Here is an 11,866-nt window from a genome sequence, read left to right on the forward strand (position 1 = left end):
AGGAGAATGGTGAGAGCAGATAAGGGGTTGGACCAAGTTCTAGAGGACATATGCCTCCCTGGAACTAAGTGGATAACCAATTTAAAAGGTGTCCCAAACCAACTCAAGAGGGGAGATCTCAAACCAGTTGCAAGAGGTTGGCTAGACTTCATTGGGCGTTCTATATTGCCCACTAGCAACCGTTCTGAGGTCACTGTCAAGAGGGCAGTGATGATTCACTGCATTATGCTGGAAAAAGAAGTGGAGGTTCATCATCTAATTTCTTGTGAGATTTACAGAATTGCAAACAAGAACTCCACTGAAGCCAAACTGGCTTACCCAAGCTTAATCTCTCTTCTATGTAAAGATGCTGGGGTGAGGATGGGAGTAGATGAATTCATCCCAATTGATCATCCAATCACCAAGAAGTCAATGGAAGGACAAATGCAAGACAACTCTATCAAGAGGAAGGCGCAGGAATTCCTCCCTGAACTTCCTGAAATTGACTACTGGGCCCGCCTAGAAGCATCTGTTGCCAAGCTGCAAGAAGCCATGGAACGAATCAAGGAAGAACAGGATAATCAAAACTGCATGCTCTGCAAATTGCTGAAGGAACAAGAGAAGCAGGGGCGTGAGCTACAGGAGCTAAAGCGCCAGAAGCTCTCCCTTGAAGGGTCAAACACCCCACAAATTGAGGGAGCATCCACTTCTCAAAATCAAGGTTGTTGAGTCCTAACTCTGTGATAACCTTTATTAGTAGGAACCTATTTTAGAGTCATTTAAATTTCTGTTTTTATTTTTCTGTCTTCTATTATTATTGGTCTTCTCTTATATTTATTTTTGAGTCTTGTCTTTATTTCATGATTAATAAAATTTAAAGTTTATGTCTTAAAGCTATGAATGTCCTATGAATCCATTCACCTCTCTTAAATGAAAAATGTTCTTAATTGAAAAAGAAAAAGAAGGGCATAAATTTCAAATTTTATAACAGACTAATTATTTTGATGTGGTGGCAATACTTTTGTTTTCTGAATGTATGCTTGAACAGTGCATATGTCTTTTGAATTTGTTGTTCATGAATGTTAAAATTGTTAGCTCTTGAAAGAATGATGGAAAAGGAAAAATGTTACTGAGGATCTGAAAAATCATAAAAATGATTCTTGAAGCAAGAAAAAGCAGTGAAATCAAAAAAAAAAAAAGAAGAGAAAAAGCAAGCAGAAAAAGCCAATAGCCCTTTAAACCAAAAGGCAAGGGTAAAAATAAAAAGGATCCAAGGCTTTGAGCATCAGTGGATAGGAGGGCCTACAGGAATAAAATCCTGGCCTAAGCGGCTAAACCAAGCTGTCCCTAGCCATGTGCTTGTGGCGTGAAGGTGTCAAGTGAAAACTTGAGACTGAGCAGTTAAAGTCGTGATCCAAGGCAAAAAGAGTGTGCTTAAGAACCCTGGACACCTCTAATTGGGGACTCTAGCAAAGCTGAGTCACAATCTTAAAAGGTTCACCCAGTTATGTGTCTGTGGCATGGATGTATCCGGTGGTAATACTGGAAAACAGAGTGCTTTGGGCCACGGCCAAGACTCATAAAGTAGTTGTGTTCAAGAATCATCATACTTAACTAGGAGAATCAATAACACTATCTGGATTCTGAGTTCCTATAGAAGCCAATCATTCTGAACTCCAAAGGATAAAGTGAGATGCCAAAACTGTTCAGAGGCAAAAAGCTAAAAGCCCCGCTCATCTAATTAATATTGATCTTCATAGATGTTTTTGGAATTTATTTTATATTCTCTTCTTTTTATCCTATTTAATTTTCAGTTGCTTGGGGACAAGCAACAATTTAAGTTTGGTGTTGTGATGAGCGGATAATTTATACGCTTTTTGGCATTGTTTTTAGTATGTTTTTGGTATGTTTTAGTTAGTTTTTATTATATTTTTATTAGTTTTTATCTAAAATTCACTTTTCTGGACTTTACTATGAGTTTGTGTGTTTTTCTGTGATTTCAGGTATTTTCTGGCTAAAATTGAGGGACCTGAGCAAAAATCTGATACAGAGGCTGAAAAGGACTGCAGATGTTGTTGGATTCTGACCTCCATGCACTCGAAGTAGATTTTTTGGAGCTACAGAAGCTCAATTGGCGCGCTCTCAATTGCGTTGAAAAGTAGACATCTAGGGCTTTCCAGAAATATATAATAGTCCATACTTTGCCCAAGATTTGATGGCCCAAAGCGGCATTAAAAGTCAGCATCAGAATTTCCGGCGTTAAACGCCGGAACTGGCACAAAAGTGGGAGTTAAACGCCCAAACTGGCACAATAGCTGGCGTTTAACTCCAAGAGAAGTATCTACACGAAAATGCTTCAATGCTCAGTCCAAGCACACACCAAGTGGGCCCGGAAGTGGATATTTACGTCATTTACTCATTTTTGTAAACCCTAGGCTACTAGTTCTCTATAAATAAGACCCTTTTTGCTATTTTATCTTTACCTCATGACACATTACACGTTTCATTTTGTATCTTCTACGGCATGAGTCTCTAAACCCCATGGTTGGGGGTGAGGAGCTCTGCTGTGTCTTGATGGATTAATGCAATTACTACTGTTTTTCCCATTCAATCATGCTTGTTCTATTCCAAGATACCACTTGTTCTTCAACCTGATGAATGTGATGATCCGTGACACTCATCACCATTCTCACCTATGAACGTGTGCCTAACAACCACCTTCGTTCTACCTTCGATTGAGTGTGTATCTCTTGGAGTCCTTAATCAGAATCCTCGTGGTATAACCTAGAATCCATTGGCGGCCATTCTTGAGAATCCGGAAGGTCTAAACCTTGTCTGTGGTATTCTGAGTAGGATTCAGGGATTGAATGACTGTGACGAGTTTCAAACTCGCGAGTATTGGGCGTTAGTGACAGACGCAAAAGAATCACTGGATTCTATTCCGACATGATCGAGAACCGACAGATGATTAGCCGTGCTGTGATAGAGCGCGTTGAACATTTTCACTGAGAGGACGGGAGGTAGCCATTGACAACGGTGAAACCCAACATACAGCTTGCCATGGAAGGAGCCTAGCGTGCTTGAAGAAGAAGACAGTAGGAAAGCAGAGATTCAGAAGATGGAGCATCTCCAAAACCTCAACCTGTTCTCCATTACTGCAAAACAAGTATTTATTTCATGTTCTTTTACTTTTTACAATTAAATCTCAGAGTTATTGATATCCTGACTAAGAGTTACGAGATAACCATAGCTTGCTTCAAGCCGACAATCTCCGTGGGATCGACCTTACTCACGTAAGGTATTACTTGGACGACCCAGTGCACTTGCTGGTTAGTTATGCGGAATTACACAAGTGTGATTGTGATTTCGTGCACCAGTCATCATTGATGTAGCAAAGGGAGAGTTGATTCTACAGTTATGGGAAGACCACATCTTGTTCAAGATGCCTAACCCTAACTCTCCCTCTAACAAAAAAGAGATAGTTGTGCAACACCTAGTGTTCCAACCCTCTCTCTCAGTGCAGAGTTATACAAAACCCCCCAGACACCAATTCTAAGTTTGGTATTGGGCGGCCATCATCAAGCACTGAGAATAAAGATACTATGAAGAAGGTACCTAAAGGCTTGAGGGACAAGAAAATTCCCACTGAAGGCCTCTCACCTGGCATGAGAGTTGTCTTCACTAACAACCCAGTTATTCCATACATAGTAAACCGGATCCTATCTCTAGAGCATGTAGAACTCATCCATGAGAGTACAGGCAAGAAGTTCACTGTAAGGGGCGAAATTCTGAGCCTCTATCCATCTCCGTAAGGAGCTAAGTCAAGCTAGTGACATTAAAGAAGCGCTTGTTGGGAGGCAACCCAACCATAATTTGTTAGTTTTGTTGTTCCTTAAGTTTATAGTTGTTTCTTTAAGTTTGTGATCATGTGCAGTAGCCAGAACAGAGACAAAGACATTCAGAGATAGAAATAGAGCACCCTGGAGTGAGTCCCTTGCTAGCGTTCAACGCCAGACAAGGAGGAAAAAAGGGCATTCAACGACTCAAATAGGTAAGAAAGTTGGCGTTGAACGCCAAGAGAGGAGTCCCAACTGGGCGTTCAACACCCAATAAGAGCAGCATTGCTGGCATTGAACGCCAGCCAGGGAGCAGAGGCTGTGCGTTCAACGCCCTAAAGAAGGCAGAGGCCTGGCGTTAAACGCCAAGAAGGGTGTCCCCAATGGGCGTCCAACGCCCTATATGGAGCATGCAGCTGGCGTTGAATGCTAGCTAAGGAGCAGGAGCTGGGCGTTCAATGCCCATAATGGGGCAAGAAATTCAAATTCCCTAGCTTCTAAGAACCAGTGGGTCCTACATAATCTCCACCTACCCCACTCTCTTACTTTCACTCTTCCCCACACTTTCTTCCCCATAAACCTTCAACCAATCACATCCATATCTCTTCCAAAAATCCATCATAACTCCCACCAAACCCCCCACCCACTTCAAATTCAAATATTTCCCACCCAATTCCCACCCATTCATTCAAACTATACCCTATCCCACCCTTATAAATACCCCTTCTTCCAACCCTTCATACACACACCTCATACACAAAAGCCCCCACTTAGCCGAAATACTATCTCCCTCCATCTCCCCTATTCTCTTCTTCTTCTACTCTTCCCCCCTCTTTTGTTCATATTTTGCTCGAGAATGAGCAAAGCTTTTAAGTTTAGTGTTGGAAAATCCTTGCTTTTTATTTTCTATTCACACTTATGGCACCCAAAGTCGAGAATCCTCTAGAAAGAGGAAAGGGAAAGCCATAGCTTCAACCTCCGAACCTTGGAAAAGGAAGAGATTCCTTACTAAGACTCATCAAGACCACTACTATGAAGTAGTGGCAAAGAAGAGGGTGGTTCCTGAAGTCACTTTTAGGCTCAAAAAAGAATGAGTGCCTGAATATCTGACAAGAAATCCAGAGGAGAGGTTGGAAAGTCTCAAATAGGTAAGAAAGTTGGCGTTGAACGCCAAGAGAGGAGTCCCAACTGGGCGTTCAACACCCAATAAAAGCAGCATTGCTGGCATTGAACGCCAGCCAGGGAGCAGAGACTGTGCGTTCAACGCCCTAAAGGAGGCAGAAGCTTGGCGTTAAACGCCAAGAAGGGTGTCCCCAATGGGCGTCCAACGCCCTATATGGAGCATGCAGCTGGCGTTGAATGCTAGCTAAGGAGCAGGAGCTGGGCGTTCAATGCCCATAATGGGGCAAGAAATTCAAATTCCCTAGCTTCTAAGAACCAGTGGGTCCTACATAATCTCCACCTACCCCACTCTCTTACTTTCACTCTTCCCCACACTTTCTTCCCCATAAACCTTCAACCAATCACATCCATATCTCTTCCAAAAATCCATCATAACTCCCACCAAACCCCCCACCCACTTCAAATTCAAATATTTCCCACCCAATTCCCACCCATTCATTCAAACTATACCCTATCCCACCCTTATAAATACCCCTTCTTCCAACCCTTCATACACACACCTCATACACAAAAGCCCCCACTTAGCCGAAATACTATCTCCCTCCATCTCCCCTATTCTCTTCTTCTTCTACTCTTCCCCCCCTCTTTTGTTCATATTTTGATCGAGAATGAGCAAAGCTTTTAAGTTTAGTGTTGGAAAAGCCTTGCTTTTTATTTTCTATTCACACTTATGGCACCCAAAGTCGAGAATCCTCTAGAAAGAGGAAAGGGAAAGCCATAGCTTCAACCTCCGAACCTTGGAAAAGGAAGAGATTCCTTACTAAGACTCATCAAGACCACTACTATGAAGTAGTGGCAAAGAAGAGGGTGGTTCCTGAAGTCACTTTTAGGCTCAAAAAAGAATGAGTGCCTGAATATCTGACAAGAAATCCAGAGGAGAGGTTGGAAAGTTTTAACCAATCCTATCCCGGAAGTTAGAATCTTGATGGTGCAAGAGTTCTATGCCAATGCATGGGTCACTAATCATCATGATACAAGTGTAAACCCAAGCCCCAAAAATTGGAGCACCATGGTCCGAGGGCGACCCTTAGATTTCAGCCCGGAAAGTGTAAGATTGGCGCTCCATCTGCCAGTAACTATTCAGATGTGAATAGCCACTAGTCCCGCTCATCTAATTGAAACTGAGCTTCATTGAAAACTCTAAAATTTATTGTATCCTTCTCTTCTTTTAATCCTACTTTGTTTTTGGTTGCTTAGAGACAAGCAACAATTTAAGTCTAGCGTTCTGATAATTGATGAGCGAATAATTTATACCCTTTTTGGCATTATTTTTAGGTAGTTTTTAGTATATTTTAGTTATTTTTTATTATATTTTTATTAGTTTTTATTCAAAAATCACATTTCTAGAATTTACTATGAGTTTGTGTGTTTTTCTGTAATTTCAGGTATTTTCTAGCTGAAATTGAGGGACCTGAGCAAAAATCTGATTTAGAGGCTGAGAAAGGACTGCAGATGCTGATGGATTCTTACCCTCCTGCACTCAAAATGGATTTTATGGAGCTACAGAAGCCCAATTGGCACACTCTTAATTGCGTTTGAAAGTAGACATCTTGGGCTTTCCAGCAATATATAATAGTCCATACTTTTTCCGAGATTTGATGGCCCAAACTGACGTTAAACGCCAGCCATAAACTTTCTAGCGTAAAACGCCAAAACTGGCATACTTTTCGGCGTTAAACGCCCATTTTGGCACCCAGGGTGGCGTTTAACTCCAATGTGGGGCATATGCACGTGGAAGATTGAAATCTCAGCCCAAACACTCACAAAGTGGGTCCCAGAAGTAGATTTCTGCACTTAGTTACTCATTTTCTGTAAACCTAAGTTACTAGTTTAGTATAAAAACTACTTTTAGAGATTTATTTTGAAACTCATGACATTTTTACATTCCATATTGTATCTTTGATGGCATGAGTCTCTAAACCCATAGGTGGGGGTGAGGAGCGCTGCTGTGTTTCAATGGATTAATGCAATTACTATTGTTTTCTATTCAATAACGCTTGATTCCATTCTAAGATACTCACTCGTACTTCAATCTGGAGAAGATGATGATCCGTGACACTCATCATTATTCTCACATTTATGAATGCGTGCCTGACAACCACTCCCATTCTATCTGAGCTCAACGTAGTCATTGGGCGACAGCTTGAGTGCGTATCTCTTGGGTCTATGATCCACGGACCGAGTCCGTGAGATCAGAACCTTCGTGGTAAGTAGTCATTGGGCGATAGCTTGAGTGCGTATCTCTTGGGTCTCTGATCCACGGACCGAGTCCGTGAGATCAGAACCTTCGTGGTAAAGGCTAGAACCAATTGGCAGCATTCCTGGGATCCGAAAAGTCTAAACCTTGTCTGTGGTATTCCGAGTAGGATCTGGGAGGGAATGACTATGACGAGCTTCAAACTCACGAATGTTGGGCGTAGTGACAGTGTGCAAAAGGATAGAGAGATCCTATTCCGACATTAGTGAGAATCGACAGATGATTAGCCGTGCGGTAGCTGTACCTGGTATTTTTCATCCGAGACGAGAAATCTGACAGTTGATTAGCCGTGCAGAGACCGTGCCTGGTATTTTTCATCCGAGAGGATCATACAGCTTGCCATTGAAGGAAGCAGAGATTCAGACGACAGAGCATCTCTGGAACCTTAACCTGTTCCTCATTACTGAATCACAAGTACCTTTTAATTCATGTTATTTACTTTTCATAACAAAATCATTTTTATCATTAATCTCCTGACTAAGATTTACAAGATAACCATAGCTTGCTTCAAGCCGACAATCTCTGTGGGATCGACCCTTACTCACGTAAGGTATTACTTGGACGACCCAGTGCACCAAGTTTTTGGCGCCGTTGCCGGGGATTGTTCGAGTTTGGACAACTGACAGTACCACTTTCTCTCTTCATTTTTCGAAAATCATATCCAAAATTTTTCAAATCTTTTTAATTAATTAATCATTTTAGTATTCGAATCTCTTTTATTTCTTTTCCTTTTAGTTTTCGAAACTTATATTCTATTTTCCAAGTATTTATTTTATTCTCTTTTAAATTTGGTTTATCCTTAATTAAATAAAATAAAATTTCTATTTACAATCCACATCATCTCCCTTTCTCCATCATGGACCTAAGTGAAAATGAATAGTCCAGAAAGACTCTGGGGTCATATGCTAACCCCATTGCTGCTTCATATGGGAGTAGTATCTGTATACCCCCCATCAGAGCCAGCAACTTTGAGCTAAATCCTCAGCTCATTATCATGGTGCAGCAAAATTGCCAGTATTTCGATCTTCCACATGAAGAACCTACTGAGTTTCTGGCACAGTTCTTACAAATTTCTGACATAATACGTGATAAGGAAGTAGATCAGGATGTCTACAGATTATTACTATTTCCATTTGCTGTAAAAGATCAAGCTAAGAGGTGGTTAAATAACCAACCCACAGCAAGCATAAGAACATGGAAACAATTATCAGACAAATTCCTGAATCAATATTTCCCTCCAAAAAGGATAACATAGCTAAGGTTGGACATCCAAGGCTTTAAACAAGAGGATAATGAATTTCTTTATAATGCCTGGGAGAGGTACAGAGAGATGCTAAGGAAATGCCCCTCTAAAATGTTTTCAGAATGGGTGCAGTTAGACATCTTTTACTATGGGCTTACAGAAAAGGCTCAGATATCTCTAGACCACTCAGCCGGTGGATCTATACATATGAGAAAAATAATTGAAGAGGCTCAAGAGCTCATTGATATAGTTGCTAGAAATCAGCACCTGTACTCAAGTGGTGAGACCTCCATGAAAGAAGAGGCTGAGGCAGCATCCACTGAACTTAGTCCTCTAGAACAAGTTGCTGAACTCAATCAGCAATTGTTTTTTTATAACAAAACAGTTAGCAGAATTTAATGAGATGCTACAAGACACTAAAAATGCTAACAAGAATATGGAAGCACAATTGGATCAGACAAGGCAGCAGTTATCTAAACAGATAATAGAAGAATGCCAAGCTATTCATTTAAAGAGTGGAAAGACATTGAATGTCTCAACTTAAAGTAGCAGAAAGCCAAAAAAGGAACAACTGACAGAGGATGACCAAACCACTACCCAAAATCCCTCTAAGGATAGTAAGAGCCCAGAGAGGAATGATTCTGGCGTTCAAATGCCAGAAAAGGGTAAACAGTTGGCGTTAAACGCCCAAGGGATGGCCAATTCTAGCATCCAAACGCCAGAAAAGGGTGGCAATCTGGTGTTAAACGCCCATGCAGCACCCAATTCTGGCGTTCAAACGCCATTAAGAGATCAGACACTTGCAAGTGCTGATAACAATCCCCTTAGGTAGGCTTATCCAACCACTTCTGTAGGAAGTAAACCTGCAGCAACTAAGGTTGAAGAATATAAAGCCAAGATGCCTTATCCTCAGAAACTCCGCCAAGCAAAATAGGATAAACAATTTGCCCGCTTTGCAGACTATCTTAGGACTCTTGAAATAAAGATTCCGTTTGCAGAGCCACTTGAGCAAATACCCTCTTATGCTAGGTTCATGAAAGATATCTTAAGTCATAAGAAGGATTGGAGAGAAACTGAAAAAGTTTTCCTCACTGAAGAATGCGGTGCAGTCATTCTGAAAAGCTTACTAGAAAAGCTTAAAGATCCCGGGAGTTTTGTGATACCATGCACATTAGAGGGTGCTTGTACTGAGACAGCTCTATGTGATCTTGGGGCAAGTATCAACCTAATACATGCATCCACTATCAAAAGGCTTGGTTTGACTGATGAAGTTAAACCAACCCGGATATACCTCCAACTTGCTGATGGCTCCATTAAAATTCCATCAGGCGTAATTGAGGACATGATTGTCAAGGTTAGGCCATTCGCCTTCCCCACTGACTTTTTAGTGCCGGAAATGGAGGAGCACAAGAGTGCAACTCTCATTCTAGGAAGACTATTCCTAGCAACTCGACGAACCCTCATTGACGTCCAAAAAGGGGAGATAACCCTGAGAGTCAATGAGGATGAGTTTAAGTTGAATGCTGTCAAAGCTAAGCAGCATCCAGACACATCAAAAGATTGCATGAGCACTGATATTATTGACTCCCTGGTAGAAAAGGTCAATATGACTGAGAGTCTTGAATCAGAGCTAGAGGACATTTTTAAAGATGTTCAACCTGATCTGGACGAATCAGAGGAAATAAAAGAATCTCTGAAAACTCCTCAGGATGAGGAGAAACCTCCTAAACCCGAGCTCAAACCACTACCACCATCCCTGAAATATGCATTTCTGGGAGAAGATGGCACTTTTCCCGTGATCATAAGCTCTGCTTTAGAACCACAGGAAGAGAAAGCACTAATTCAGGTGCTAAGAACACACAAGATAGCTCTTGGGTGGTCCATAAGTGATCTTAAGGGAATTAGCCCAGCCAGATGCATGCACAAGATTCTATTGGAGGATGATGCTAAGCCAGTGGTTCAACCACAGAGACGGCTGAATCCAGCCATGAAGGAGGTGGTGCAGAAAGAGGTCACTAAGTTACTAGAGGGTGGGATTATCTATCCTATTTCTGATAGCCCCTGGGTAAGCCCTGTCCAAGTTGTCCCTAAGAAGGGAGGCATGACAGTGGTTCATAATGAAAAGAATGAATTGGTTCCTACAAGAACAGTTACAGGGTGGCGTATGTGTATTGACTATAGAAGGCTCAATACAACCACCAGGAAGGATCATTTTCCTTTACTAGTCATAGACTAGATGTTAGAGAGACTAGCAGGTCATAAATACTACTACTTTTTGGATGGCTATTCAGGTTACAACCAAATTGCAGTAGATCCTCAAGACCAAGAAAAAACAGCATTCACATGTCCATCTGGAGTATTTACCTACAGAAGGATACCGTTTGGTCTGTGCAATGCACCTGCAACCTTTCAGAGGTGCTTGCTCTCTATCTTCTCTGATATGGTAGAAAAATTTCTGAAAGTCTTCATGGATGACTTCTCAGTATTTAGAGACTCATTCAGCTCCTGTCTTGACCATCTAGTACTTGTTCTGAAAAGGTGCCAAGAGACTAACCTGGTTTTAAACTGGGAGAAATGTCACTTTATGGTGACTGAAGGAATTGTTCTTGGGCACAAAATTTTGAACAAGGGAATAGAGGTGGATCAAGCTAAGGTAGAGGTAATTAAAAAATTACCACCACCTGCCAATGTTAAAGCAATCAGAAGCTTTCTGGGGCATGCAGGATTCTATAGAAGGTTTATAAAGGATTTTTCAAAAATTGCAAGTCCTCTGAGCAATATGCTAGCTGTTGATACACCATTTGTCTTTGACACAGAGTGTTTGCAGGCCTTTGAGACTCTGAAAGCTAAGCTGGTCACAGCACCAGTCATTTTTGCACCAGATTGGACATTACCATTCGAACTAATGTGTGATGCCAGTGATCATGCCATTGGTGCAGTATTGGGACAGAGGCATAACACGCTTCTACATGTCATTTATTATGCTAGCCGTGTTTTAAATGACGCACAGAAGAATTACACAACCACAGAAAAAAAGTTGCTTGTAGTGGTTTATGCCATTGACAAGTTAAGATCTTATTTAGTAGGATCAAAAGTGATTGTGTACACTGATCATGCTGCTCTAAAATATCTACTCACAAAGCAGGATTTAAAACCCAGACTCATAAGATGGGTGTTGCTTCTGCAAGAGTTTGATATAGAAATAAGAGACAGAAAAGGGACAGAGAACCAAGTAGCTAATCACATGTCCCAGATAGAACCAATAGCAGGAGCGTCCCTCCCTCTTACTGAGATCTCTTAAACCTTTCCGGATGATCAACTCTTTGCCATTCAGGAAGTACCATGGTTTGCAGACATTGCAAACTATAA

The sequence above is a fragment of the Arachis ipaensis genome, chromosome B07 (genome assembly GCF_000816755.2).
Source record: "Arachis ipaensis cultivar K30076 chromosome B07, Araip1.1, whole genome shotgun sequence".
In the NCBI taxonomy this organism is placed as follows: Eukaryota; Viridiplantae; Streptophyta; class Magnoliopsida; order Fabales; family Fabaceae; genus Arachis; species Arachis ipaensis.